Raw genomic sequence first — 14,342 nt, forward strand, 5'->3', positions numbered from 1 at the left:
GTATGGAAGGTTATATTTGGATCGGTACGAGGATAGTAGGGGAATGGAAGATTACAGTTTGGATCGGTACGAGGATAGTAGGGGTATGGAAGGTTATAGTTTGGATCAGTACGTGGATAGTAGGGGTATGGAAGGTTATAGTTTGGATCGGTAAGTGGATACTAGGGGTATGGAAGGTTATAGTTTGGATCGGTACGAGGATAGTAGGGGTATGGAAGGTTATACTTTGGATCGGTACGTGGATAGTAGGGGTGTGGAAGGTTATAGTTTGGATCGGTAAGAGGATAGTAGGGGTATGGAAGGTTATAGTTTGGATCGGTATGTGGATAGTAGGGGTATGGAAGGTTATAGTTTGGATCGGTAACTGGATATTAGGGGTATGGAAGGTTATAGTTTGGATCGGTATGTGGATAGTAGGGGTATGGAAGGTTATAGTTTGGATCGGTACGTGGATAGTAGGGGTGTGGAAGGTTATAGTTTGGATCGGTAAGAGGATAGTAGGGGTATGGAAGGTTATAGTTTGGATCTGTAAGAGGATAGTAGGGGTATGGAAGGTTATAGTTTGGATCGGTACGTGGATAGTAGGGGTGTGGAAGGTTATAGTTTCGATCGGTACGTGGATAGTAGGGGTGTGGAAGGTTATAGTTTCGATCGGTAAGTGGATAGTAGGGGTATGGAAGGTTATAGTTTGGATCGGTAAGTGGATAGTAGGGGTGTGGAAGGTTATAGTTTCGATCGGTAAGTGGATAGTAGGGGTATGGAAGGTTATAGTTTGGATCGGTACGTGGATCGTAGGGGTATGGAAGGTTATAGTTTGGATCGGTACGTGGATCGTAGCGGTATGTAAGGTTATACTTTGGATCGGTACGTGGATCGTAGGGGTATGGAAGGTTATACTTTGGATCGGTACGTGGATAGTAGGGGTATGGAAGGTTATATTTGGATCGGTACGAGGATAGTAGGGGTATGGAAGGTAATAGTTTTATTCGGTACGTGGATAGTAGGGGTGTGGAAGGTTATAGTTTGGAACGGTACGTGGATAGTACGGGTATGGAAGGTTATAGTTTGATTCGGTACGAGGATCGTAGGGGTATGGAAGGTTATAGTTTGGATCGGTACGAGGACAGTAGGGGTATGGAAGGTTATAGTTTGGATCGGTACGTGGATCGTAGGGGTATGGAAGGTTATAGTTTGGATCGGTACGTGGATAGTAGGGGTATGGAAGGTTATAGTTTGGATCGGTACGAGGATAGTAGGGGTATGGAAGGTAATAGTTTGATTCGGTACGTGGATAGTAGGGGTATGGAAGGTTATAGTTTGCATCGGTACGTGGATAGTACGGGCATGGAAGGTTATAGTTTGGAACGGTACGTGGATAGTACGGGTATGGAAGGTTATAGTTTGATTCGGTACGAGGATCGTAGGGGTATGGAAGGTTATAGTTTGGATCGGTACGAGGATAGTAGGGGTATGGAAGGTTATAGTTTGATTCGGTACGTGGATAGTAGGGGTATGGAAGGTTATAGTTTGGATCGGTACGAGGATAGTAGGGATATGGAAGGTTATAGTTTGGATCGGTACGAGGATCGTAGGGGTGTGGAAGGTTATAATTTGGATCGGTACGTGGATAGTAGGGGTATGGAAGGTTATAGTTTGGATCGGTACGAGGATAGTAGGGGTATGGAAGGTTATAGTTTGGATCAGTACGTGGATAGTAGGGGTATGGAAGGTTATAGTTTGGATCGGTACGAGGATAGTAGGGGTATGGAAGGTAATAGTTTGATTCGGTACGAGGATAGTAGGGGTATGGAAGGTTATAGTTTGGATCGGTACGTGGATAGTAGGGGTGTGGAAGGTTATAGTTTGGATCGGTACGTGGATAGTAGGGGTATGAAAGATTATAGTCTGGATCGGTACGAGGACAGTAGGGGTATGGAAGGTTATAGTTTGGATCGGTACGTGGATCGTAGGGGTATGGAAGGTTATAGTTTGGATCGGTACGTGGATCGTAGGGGTATGGAAGGTTATAGTTTGGATCGGTACGTGGATAGTAGGGGTATGAAAGATTATAGTCTGGATCGGTACGTGGATCGTAGGGGTATGGAAGGTTATAGTTTGGATCGGTACGTGGATCGTAGGGGTATGGAAGGTTATAGTTTGGATCGGTACGTGGATAGTAGGGGTATGAAAGATTATAGTCTGGATCGGTACGTGGATAGTAGGGGTATGAAAGATTATAGTCTGGATCGGTACGTGGATCGTAGGGGTATGGAAGGTTATAGTTTGGATCGGTACGTGGATCGTAGGGGTATGGAAGGTTATAGTTTGGATCGGTACGTGGATAGTAGGGGTATGGAAGGTTATAGTTTGGATCGGTACGAAGATAGTAGGGGTATGGAAGGTTATAGTTTGGATCGGTACGAGGATAGTAGGGGTATGGAAGGTTATAGTTTGGATAGGTACGTGGATCGTAGGGGTATGGAAGGTTATAGTTTGGATCGGTACGTGGATAGTAGGGGTATGGAAGGTTATAGTTTGGATCGGTACGAGGATAGTAGGGGTATGGAAGGTTATAGTTTGATTCGGTACGTGGATAGTAGGGGTATGGAAAGTTATAGTTTGGATCGGTACGTGCAGTAGGGGAATGGAAGATTACAGTTTGGATCGGTACGAGGATAGTAGGGGTATGGAAGGTTATAGTTTGGATCAGTACGTGGATAGTAGGGGTATGGAAGGTTATAGTTTGGATCGGTACGTGGATAGTAGGGGTATGGAAGGTTATAGTTTGGATCGGTACGTGGATAGTAGGGATATGGAAGATTATAGTTTGGATGGGACGAGGATAGAAGGGGTGTGGAAGGTTATAGTTTGGATCGGTACGTGGATAGTAGGGGTATGGAAGGTTATATTTGGATCGGTACGAGGATAGTAGGGGAATGGAAGATTACAGTTTGGATCGGTACGAGGATAGTAGGGGTATGGAAGGTTATAGTTTGGATCAGTACGTGGATAGTAGGGGTATGGAAGGTTATAGTTTGGATCGGTAAGTGGATACTAGGGGTATGGAAGGTTATAGTTTGGATCGGTACGAGGATAGTAGGGGTATGGAAGGTTATACTTTGGATCGGTACGTGGATAGTAGGGGTGTGGAAGGTTATAGTTTGGATCGGTAAGAGGATAGTAGGGGTATGGAAGGTTATAGTTTGGATCGGTATGTGGATAGTAGGGGTATGGAAGGTTATAGTTTGGATCGGTAACTGGATATTAGGGGTATGGAAGGTTATAGTTTGGATCGGTATGTGGATAGTAGGGGTATGGAAGGTTATAGTTTGGATCGGTACGTGGATAGTAGGGGTGTGGAAGGTTATAGTTTGGATCGGTAAGAGGATAGTAGGGGTATGGAAGGTTATAGTTTGGATCGGTAAGAGGATAGTAGGGGTATGGAAGGTTATAGTTTGGATCGGTACGTGGATAGTAGGGGTGTGGAAGGTTATAGTTTCGATCGGTACGTGGATAGTAGGGGTGTGGAAGGTTATAGTTTGGATCGGTACGTGGATAGTAGGGGTGTGGAAGGTTATAGTTTGGATCGGTACGTGGATAGTAGGGGTATGGAAGGTTATAGTTTCGATCGGTACGTGGATAGTAGGGGTGTGGAAGGTTATTGTTTGGATCGGTACGTGGATAGTACTGGTATGCAAGGTTATAGTTTGGATCGGTACGTGGATGGTAGGGGTATGGAAGGTTATAGTTTGGATCGGTACGAGGATAGTAGGGGTATGGAAGGTTATAGTTTGGATCGGTACGTGGATAGTAGGGGTATGGAAGGTTGTAGTTTGATTCGGTACGTGGATAGTAGGGGTGTGGAAGGTTATAGTTTGATTCGGTACGTGGATAGTAGGGGTATGGAAGGTTATAGTTTGGATCAGTACGTGGATAGTAGGGGTATGGAAGGCTATAGTTTGGATCAGTACGTGGATAGTAGGGGTATGGAAGGTTATAGTTTGGATCGGTACGAGGAGAGTAGGGGTGTGGAAGGTTATAGTTTGGATCGGTACGTGGATAGTAGGGGTATGGAAGGTTATAGTTTGGATCAGTACATGGATAGTAGGGGTATGGAAGGTTATAGTTTGATTCGGTACGTGGATAGTAGGGGTATGGAAAGTTATAGTTTGATTCGGTACGTGGATAGAGGGGTATGGAAGGTTATAGTTTCGATCGGTAAGTGGATAGTAGGGGTATGGAAGGTTATAGTTTGGATCGGTAAGTGGATAGTAGGGGTGTGGAAGGTTATAGTTTCGATCGGTAAGTGGATAGTAGGGGTTTGGAAGGTTATAGTTTGGATCGGTACGTGGATCGTAGGGGTATGGAAGGTTATAGTTTGGATCGGTACGTGGATCGTAGGGGTATGGAAGGTTATACTTTGGATCGGTACGTGGATCGTAGGGGTATGGAAGGTTATACTTTGGATCGGTACGTGGATAGTAGGGGTATGGAAGGTTATATTTGGATCGGTACGAGGATAGTAGGGGTATGGAAGGTAATAGTTTGATTCGGTACGTGGATAGTTGGGGTGTGGAAGGTTATAGTTTGGAACGGTACGTGGATAGTACGGGTATGGAAGGTTATAGTTTGATTCGGTACGAGGATCGTAGGGGTATGGAAGGTTATAGTTTGGATCGGTACGAGGACAGTAGGGGTATGGAAGGTTATAGTTTGGATCGGTACGTGGATCGTAGGGGTATGGAAGGTTATAGTTTGGATCGGTACGTGGATAGTAGGGGTATGGAAGGTTATAGTTTGGATCGGTACGAGGATAGTAGGGGTATGGAAGGTAATAGTTTGATTCGGTACATGGATAGTAGGGGTATGGAAGGTTATAGTTTGCATCGGTACGTGGATAGTACGGGCATGGAAGGTTATAGTTTGGAACGGTACGTGGATAGTACGGGTATGGAAGGTTATAGTTTGATTCGGTACGAGGATCGTAGGGGTATGGAAGGTTATAGTTTGGATCGGTACGAGGATAGTAGGGGTATGGAAGGTTATAGTTTGATTCGGTACGTGGATAGTAGGGGTATGGAAGGTTATAGTTTGATTCGGTACGTGGATAGTACGGGTATGGAAGGTTATAGTTTGGATCGGTACGTGGATAGTAGGGGTATGGAAGGTTATAGTTTGGATCGGTACGAGGATAGTAGGTGTATGGAAGGTCATAGTTTGATTCGGTACGTGGATAGTACGGGTATGGAAGGTTATAGTTTGATTCGGTACGTGGATAGTAGGGGTATGGAAGGTCATAGTTTGATTCGGTACGTGGATAGTACGGGTATGGAAGGTTATAGTTTGGATCGGTACGTGGATAGTAGGGGTATGGAAGGTTATAGTTTGATTCGGTACGAGGATCGTAGGGATATGGAAGGTTATAGTTTGGATCGGTACGAGGATAGTAGGGGTATGGAAGGTTATAGTTTGGATCGGTACGAGGATAGTAGGGGTATGGAAGGTTATAGTTTGATTCGGTACGTGGATAGTAGGGGTATGGAAGGTTATAGTTTGATTTGGTACGTGGATAGTAGGGGTATGGAAAGTTATAGTTTGATTCGGTACGTGGATAGAGGGGTATGGAAGTTTATAGTTTGATTCGGTACGTGGATAGTAGGGGTATGGAAGGTTATAGTTTGATTCGGTAAGTGGATAGTCGGGGTATGGAAGGTTATAGTTTGGATCGGTACGTGCAGTAGGGGTATGGAAGATTACAGTTTGGATCGGTACGAGGATAGTAGGGGTATGGAAGGTTATAGTTTGGATCAGTACGTGGATAGTAGGGGTATGGAAGGTTATAGTTTGGATCGGTACGTGGATAGTAGGGGTATGGAAGGTAATAGTTTGGATGGGTACGTGGATAGTAGGGGTATGGAAGATTATAGTTTGGATGGGACGAGGATAGAAGGGGTATGGAAGGTTATATTTGGATCGGTACGAGGATAGTAGGGGTATGGAAGGTTATAGTTTGGATCGGTACGTGCAGTAGGGGTATGGAAGGTTATAGTTTGGATCGGTACGTGGATAGTAGGGGTTGGAAGGTTATAGTTTGGATCGGTACGTGGATAGTAGGGGTGTGGAAGATTATAGTTTGGATCGGTACGTGGATAGAAGGGATATGGAAGATTATAGTTTGGATGGGACGAGGATAGAAGGGGTATGGAAGGTTATAGTTTGGATCGGTAAGAGGATAGTAGGGGTATGGAAGGTTATAGTTTGGATCGGTACGTGCAGTAGGGGTATGGAAGGTTACAGTTTGGATCGGTACGAGGATAGTAGGGGTGTGGAAGATTATAGTTTGGATCGGTACGTGGATAGAAGGGATATGGAAGATTATAGTTTGAATGGGACGAGGATAGAAGGGGTATGGAAGGTTATAGTTTGGATCGGTAAGAGGATAGTAGGGGTATGGAAGGTTATAGTTTGGATCGGTAAGAGGATAGTAGGGGTATGGAAGGTTATAGTTTGGATCGGTACGTGGATAGTAGGGGTTGGAAGGTTATAGTTTGGATCGGTACGAGGATAGTAGGGGTATGGAAGGTTATAGTTTGGATCGGTACGAGGATAGTAGGGGTGTGGAAGGTTATAGTTTGGATCGGTACGAGGATAGTAGGGGTATGGAAGGTTATAGTTTGGATCGGTAAGAGGATAGTAGGGGTATGGAAGGTTATAGTTTGATTCGGTACGTGGATAGTAGGGGTGTGGAAGGTTATAGTTTGATTCGGTACGTGGATAGTAGGGGTATGGAAGGTTATAGTTTGGATCAGTACGTGGATAGTAGGGGTATGGAAGGCTATAGTTTGGATCAGTACGTGGATAGTAGGGGTATGGAAGGTTATAGTTTGGATCGGTACGAGGAGAGTAGGGGTGTGGAAGGTTATAGTTTGGATCGGTACGTGGATAGTAGGAGTGTGGAAGGTTATAGTTTGGATCAGTACGTGGATAGTAGGGGAGTGGAAGGTTATAGTTTGATTCGGTATGAGGATAGTAGGGGTATGGAGGGTTATAGTTTGGATCGGTACGTGGATAGTACTGGTATGGAAGGTGATAGTTTGGATCGGTAAGTGGATAGTAGGGGTATGGAAGGTTATAGTTTGGATCGGTACGAGGATAGTAGGGGTATGGAAGGTTATAGTTTGGATCGGTACGTGGATAGTAGGGATATGGAGGGTTATAGTTTGATTCGGTACGTGGATAGTAGGGATATGGAGGGTTATAGTTTGGATCGGTACGTGGATAGTAGGGATATGGAAGGTTATACTTTGGATCGGTACGTGGATAGTAGGGGTATGGAAGGGTTATAGTTTGGATCGGTAAGAGGATAGTAGGGGTATGGAAGGTTATAGTCTGGATCGGTACGAGGACAGTAGGGGTATGGAAGGTTAAACTTTGGATCGGTACGTGGATAGTAGGGGTATGGAAGGTTATAGTTTGGATCGGTACGAGGATAGTAGGGGTATGGAAGGTTATAGTTTGGATCGGTACGTGGATCGTAGGGGTATGGAAGGTTATAGTTTGGATCGGTACGTGGATCGTAGGGGTATGGAAGGTTATACTTTGGATCGGTACGTGGATAGTAGGGGTATGGAAGGTTATATTTGGATCGGTACGAGGATAGTAGGGGTATGGAAGGTTATAGTTTGATTCGGTACGTGGATAGTAGGGGTATGGAAGGTTATAGTTTGATTCGGTACGTGGATAGTCGGGGTATGGAAGGTTATAGTTTGATTTGGTACGTGGATAGTAGGGGTATGGAAGGTTATAGTTTGGATCGGTACGTGCAGTGGGGGTATGGAAGATTACAGTTTGGATCGGTACGTGGATAGTAGGGGTATGGAAGGTTATAGTTTGGATCGGTACGTGGATAGTAGGGGTGTGGAAGGTTATAGTTTGGATGGGTACATGGATAGTAGGGGTATGGAAGATTATAGTTTGGATCGGTACGTTGATAGTAGGGGTGTGGAAGGTTATAGTTTGGATCAGTACGTGGATAGTAGGGGTATGGAAGGTTATAGTTTGGATCGGTAAGAGGATAGTAGGGGTATGGAAGGTTATAGTTTGGATCGGTACGTTGATAGTAGGGGTGTGGAAGGTTATAGTTTGGATCAGTACGTGGATAGTAGGGGTATGGAAGGTTATAGTTTGGATCGGTACGAGGAGAGTAGGGGTGTGGAAGGTTATAGTTTGGATCAGTACGTGGATAGTAGGGGTATGGAAGGTTATAGTTTGGATCAGTAAGTGGATAGTAGCGGTATGGAAGGTTTATAGCTTGGATCGGTACGTGCAGTAGGGGTATGGAAGGTTATAGTTTGGATCAGTACGTGCATAGTAGGAGTATGGAAGGTTATAGTTTGATTCGGTACGAGGATAGTAGGGGTATGGAAGGTTATAGTTTGATTCGGTACGTGGATAGTAGGGGTATGGAAGGTTATAGTTTGATTCGGTACGTGGATAGTAGGGGTATGGAAGGTTATAGTTTGATTCGGTACGAGGATAGTAGGGGTATGGAAAGTTATAGTTTGATTCGGTACATGGATAGAGGGGTATGGAAGGTTATAGTTTGATTCGGTACGTGGATAGTAGGGGTATGGAAGGTTATAGTTTGATTCGGTACGTGGATAGTAGGGGTATGGAAGGTTATAGTTTGGATCGGTACGTGGATCGTAGGGGTTGGAAGGATATAGTTTGGATCGGTACGATAGTAGGGGTATGGAAGGTTATAATTTGGATCAGTACGTGGATAGTAGGGGTATGGAAGGTTATAGTTTGGATCAGTACGTGGATAGTAGGGGTATGGAAGGTTATAGTTTGATTCGGTACGTGGATAGTAGGGGTATGGAAGGTTATAGTTTGGATCGGTACGTGGATAGTAGGGGTATGGAAGGTTATAGTTTGATTTTGTACGAGGATAGTAGGGGTATGGAAGGTTATAGTTTGGATCGGTACGTGGATAGTAGGGGCGTGGAAGGTTATAGTTTGGATCCTTACGTGGATAGTACGGATATGGAAGGTTATAGTTTGATTCGGTACCAGGATAATAGGGATATGGAAGGTTATAGTTTGATTCGGTACCAGGGTAATAGGGATATGGAAGGTTATAGTTTGATTCGGTACGTGGATAGTACGGGTATGGAAGGTTATAGTTTGATTCGGTATGAGGATAGTAGGGGTGTGGAAGGTTATAGTTTGCATCGGAACCAGGATAGTAGGGATATGGAAGGTTATAGATTGATTCGGTACGTGGATAGTAGGGGTATGGAAGGTTATAGTTTGATTCGGTACGTGGATCGTAGGGGTATGGAAGGTTATAGTTTGATTCGGTACGTGGATAGTAGGGGTATGGAAGGTTATAGTTTGATTCGGTACGTGGATAGTAGGGGTATGGAAGGTTATAGTTTGATTCGGTACGTGGATAGTAGGGGATGGAAGGTTATAGTTTGGATCGGTACGAGGATAGTAGGGATATGGAAGGTTATAGTTTGGATCGGTAGGTTGATAGTAGGGGTATGGAAGGTTATAGTTTGGATCGGTACGTGGATAGTAGGGGTATGGAAGGTTATAGTTTGGATCGGTACGAGGATAGTTGGGGTGTGGAAGGTTATAGTTTGGATCGGTATGTGGATAGTAGGGGTGTGGAAGGTTATACTTTGGATCAGTACGAGGATAGTAGGGGTATGGAAGGTTATACTTTGGATCGGTACGTGGATAGTAGGGGTATGGAAGGGTTATAGTTTGGATCGGTAAGAGGATAGTAGGGGTATGGAAGGTTATAGTTTGGATCGGTACGAGGATAGTAGGGATATGGAAGGTTATACTTTGGATCGGTACGTGGATAGTAGGGGTATGGAAGGGTTATAGTTTGGATCGGTATGTGGATAGTAGGGGTATGGAAGGTTATAGTTTGGATCGGTACGTGGATAGTAGGGATATGGAAGGTTATACTTTGGATCGGTATGTGGATAGTAGGGGTATGGAAGGTTATAGTTTGGATCGGTACGTGGATAGTAGGGATATGGAAGGTTATACTTTGGATCGGTACGTGGATAGTAGGGGTATGGAAGGGTTATAGTTTGGATCGGTAAGAGGATAGTAGGGGTATGGAAGGTTATAGTTTGGATCGGTACGAGGATAGTAGGGGTATGGAAGGTGATAGTTTCGATCGGTAAGTGGATAGTAGGGGTATGGAAGGTTATAGTCTGGATCGGTACGAGGACAGTAGGGGTATGGAAGGTTAAACTTTGGATCGGTACGTGGATAGTAGGGGTATGGAAGGTTATAGTTTGGATCGGTACGAGGATAGTAGGGGTATGGAAGGTTATAGTTTGGATCGGTACGTGGATCGTAGGGGTATGGAAGGTTATAGTTTGGATCGGTACGTGGATCGTAGGGGTATGGAAGGTTATACTTTGGATCGGTACGTGGATAGTAGGGGTATGGAAGGTTATATTTGGATCGGTACGAGGATAGTAGGGGTATGGAAGGTTATAGTTTGATTCGGTACGTGGATAGTAGGGGTATGGAAGGTTATAGTTTGATTCGGTACTTGGATAGTCGGGGTATGGAAGGTTATAGTTTGATTTGGTACGTGGATAGTAGGGGTATGGAAGGTTATAGTTTGGATCGGTACGTGCAGTAGGGGTATGGAAGATTACAGTTTGGATCGGTACGTGGATAGTAGGGGTATGGAAGGTTATAGTTTGGATCGGTACGTGGATAGTAGGGGTGTGGAAGGTTATAGTTTGGATGGGTACATGGATAGTAGGGGTATGGAAGATTATAGTTTGGATCGGTACGTTGATAGTAGGGGTGTGAAAGGTTATAGTTTGGATCAGTACGTGGATAGTAGGGGTATGGAAGGTTATAGTTTGGATCGGTAAGAGGATAGTAGGGGTATGGAAGGTTATAGTTTGGATCGGTACGTTGATAGTAGGGGTGTGGAAGGTTATAGTTTGGATCAGTACGTGGATAGTAGGGGTATGGAAGGTTATAGTTTGGATCGGTACGAGGAGAGTAGGGGTGTGGAAGGTTATAGTTTAGATCAGTACGTGGATAGTAGGGGTATGGAAGGTTATAGTTTGGATCAGTAAGTGGATAGTAGCGGTATGGAAGGTTTATAGTTTGGATCGGTACGTGCAGTAGGGGTATGGAAGGTTATAGTTTGGATCAGTACGTGCATAGTAGGAGTATGGAAGGTTATAGTTTGATTCGGTACGAGGATAGTAGGGGTATGGAAGGTTATAGTTTGATTCGGTACGTGGATAGTAGGGGTATGGAAGGTTATAGTTTGATTCGGTACGTGGATAGTAGGGGTATGGAAGGTTATAGTTTGATTCGGTACGAGGATAGTAGGGGTATGGAAAGTTATAGTTTGATTCGGTACGTGGATAGAGGGGTATGGAAGGTTATAGTTTGATTCGGTACGTGGATAGTAGGGGTATGGAAGGTTATAGTTTGATTCGGTACGTGGATAGTAGGGGTATGGAAGGTTATAGTTTGGATCGGTACGTGGATCGTAGGGGTTGGAAGGATATAGTTTGGATCGGTACGATAGTAGGGGTATGGAAGGTTATAATTTGGATCAGTACGTGGATAGTAGGGGTATGGAAGGTTATAGTTTGGATCAGTACGTGGATAGTAGGGGTATGGAAGGTTATAGTTTGATTTTGTACGAAGATAGTAGGGGTATGGAAGGTTATAGTTTGGATCGGTACGAGGATAGTAGGGGTGTGGGAGATTATAGTTTGGATCGGTACGTGGATAGTAGGGGCGTGGAAGGTTATAGTTTGGATCCTTACGTGGATAGTACGGATATGGAAGGTTATAGTTTGATTCGGTACCAGGATAATAGGGATATGGAAGGTTATAGTTTGATTCGGTACCAGGGTAATAGGGATATGGAAGGTTATAGTTTGATTCGGTACGTGGATAGTACGGGTATGGAAGGTTATAGATTGATTCGGTACGTGGATAGTAGGGGTATGGAAGGTTATAGTTTGATTCGGTACGTGGATAGTAGGGGATGGAAGGTTATAGTTTGGATCGGTACGAGGATAGTAGGGGTATGGTAGGTTATAGTTTGGATCGGTACGAGGATAGTAGGGGTATGGAAGGTTATAGTTTGGATCGGTACGAGGATAGTAGGGGTATGGAAGTTTATAGTTTGGATCGGTACGTGGATAGTAGGGGTATGGTAGGTTATAGTTTGGATCGGTACGAGGATAGTAGGGGTATGGAAGGTTATAGTTTGAATCGGTACGAGGATAGTAGGGGTATGGAAGGTTATAGTTTGGATCGGTACGAGGATAGTAGGGGTGTGGAAGGTTATAGTTTGGATCAGTACGTGGATAGTAGGGGTATGGAAGGTTATAGTTTGGATCGGTACGAGGATAGTAGGGGTATGGAAGGTTATAGTTTGGATCAGTACGAGGATAGTAGGGGTATGGAAGGTTATAGTTTGGATCGGTACGTGGATCGTAGGGGTGTGGAAGGTTATAGTTTGGATCGGTATGTGGATAGTAGGGGTGTGGAAGGTTATACTTTGGATCAGTACGAGGATAGTAGGGGTGTGGAAGGTTATAGTTTGGATCAGTACGTGGATAGTAGGGGTATGGAAGGTTATAGTTTGGATCAGTACGTGGATAGTAGGGGTATGGAAGGTTATAGTTTGGATCGGTACGTGGATAGTAGGGGTATGGAAGGTTATAGTTTGGATCGGTACGAGGATAGTAGGGGTATGGAAGGTTATAGTTTGGATCGGTACGAGGATAGTAGGGGTATGGAAGGTTATAGTTTGGATCGGTACGTGGATAGTAGGGGTGTGGAAGGTTATAGTTTGGATCGGTACGTGGATAGTAGGGGTGTGGAAGGTTATACTTTGGATCGGTATGTGGATAGTAGGGGTATTAAAGGTTATAGTTTGATTCGGTACGTGGATTGTAGGGTTGTGGAAGGTTATAGTTTGGATCGGTATGTGGATAGTAGGGGTATTAAAGGTTATAGTTTGATTCGGTACGTGGATAGTAGGGGTATGGAAGGTTATAGTTTGATTCGGTACGTGGATAGTAGGGGTATGGAAGGTTATAGTTTGGATCGGTATGTGGATAGTAAGGGTATGGAAGGTTATAGTTTGATTCAGTACGTGGATAGTAGGGGTATGGAAGGTTATAGTTTGGATCGGTACGTGGATAGTAGGGGTATGGAAGGTTATAGTTTGGATCAGTACGTGGATAGTAGGGGTATGGAAGGTTATAGTTTGATTCAGTACGTGGATAGTAGGGGTATGGAAGGTTATAGTTTGGATCAGTACGTGGATAGTAAGGGTATGGAAGGTTATAGTTTGATTCAGTACGTGGATAGTAGGGGTATGGAAGGTTATAGTTTGGATCGGTACGTGGATAGTAGGGGTATGGAAGGTTATAGTTTGGATCAGTACGTGGATAGTAGGGGTATGGAAGGTTATAGTTTGATTCAGTACGTGGATAGTAGGGGTATGGAAGGTTATAGTTTGGATCAGTACGTGGATAGTAGGGGTATGGAAGGTTATAGTTTGATTCAGTACGTGGATAGTAGGGGTGTGGAAGGTGATAGTTTAGATCGGTACGTGGATAGGTGGGGTATGGAAGGGTTATAGTTTGGATCGGTACGTGAATAGTAGGGGTATGGAAGGTTATAGTTTGATTCGGTACGTGGATAGTAGGGGTATGGAAGGTTATAGTTTGGATCAGTACGTGGATAGTAGGGGTGTGGAAGGTTATAGTTTGGATCGGTAGGTTGATAGTAGGGGTTGGAAGGTTATAGTTTGGATCAGTACGTGGATAGTAGGGGTTAGAAGGTTATAGTTTGGATCAGTACGTGGATACTAGGGGTGTGGAAGGTTATAGTTTGGATCGGTAGGTTGATAGTAGGGGTTGGAAGGTTATAGTTTGGATCGGTACGTGGATAGAAGGGGTATGGAAGGTTATAGTTTGGATCGGTATGTGGATAGTAGGGGTGTGGAAGGTTATAGTTTCATTTGGTACGTGGATAGTAGGGGTGTGCAAGGTTATAGTTTGGATCGGTACGTGGATAGTAGGGGTATGGAAGGTTATAGTTTGGATCAGTACGTGGATAGTAGTGGTATGGAAGGTTATAGTTTGGATCGGTACGTGGATAGTAGGGGTATGGAAGGTTATAGTTTGGATCGGTACGTGGATAGTAGTGGTATGGAAGGTTATAGTTTGGATCGGTACGTGGATAGTAGGGGTATGGAAGGTTATAGTTTGGATCAGTACGTGGATAGTAGTAGTATGGAAGGTTATAGT

This window comes from Hypanus sabinus, chromosome 2, assembly GCF_030144855.1.
Source record: "Hypanus sabinus isolate sHypSab1 chromosome 2, sHypSab1.hap1, whole genome shotgun sequence".
NCBI lineage: Eukaryota > Metazoa > Chordata > Chondrichthyes > Myliobatiformes > Dasyatidae > Hypanus > Hypanus sabinus.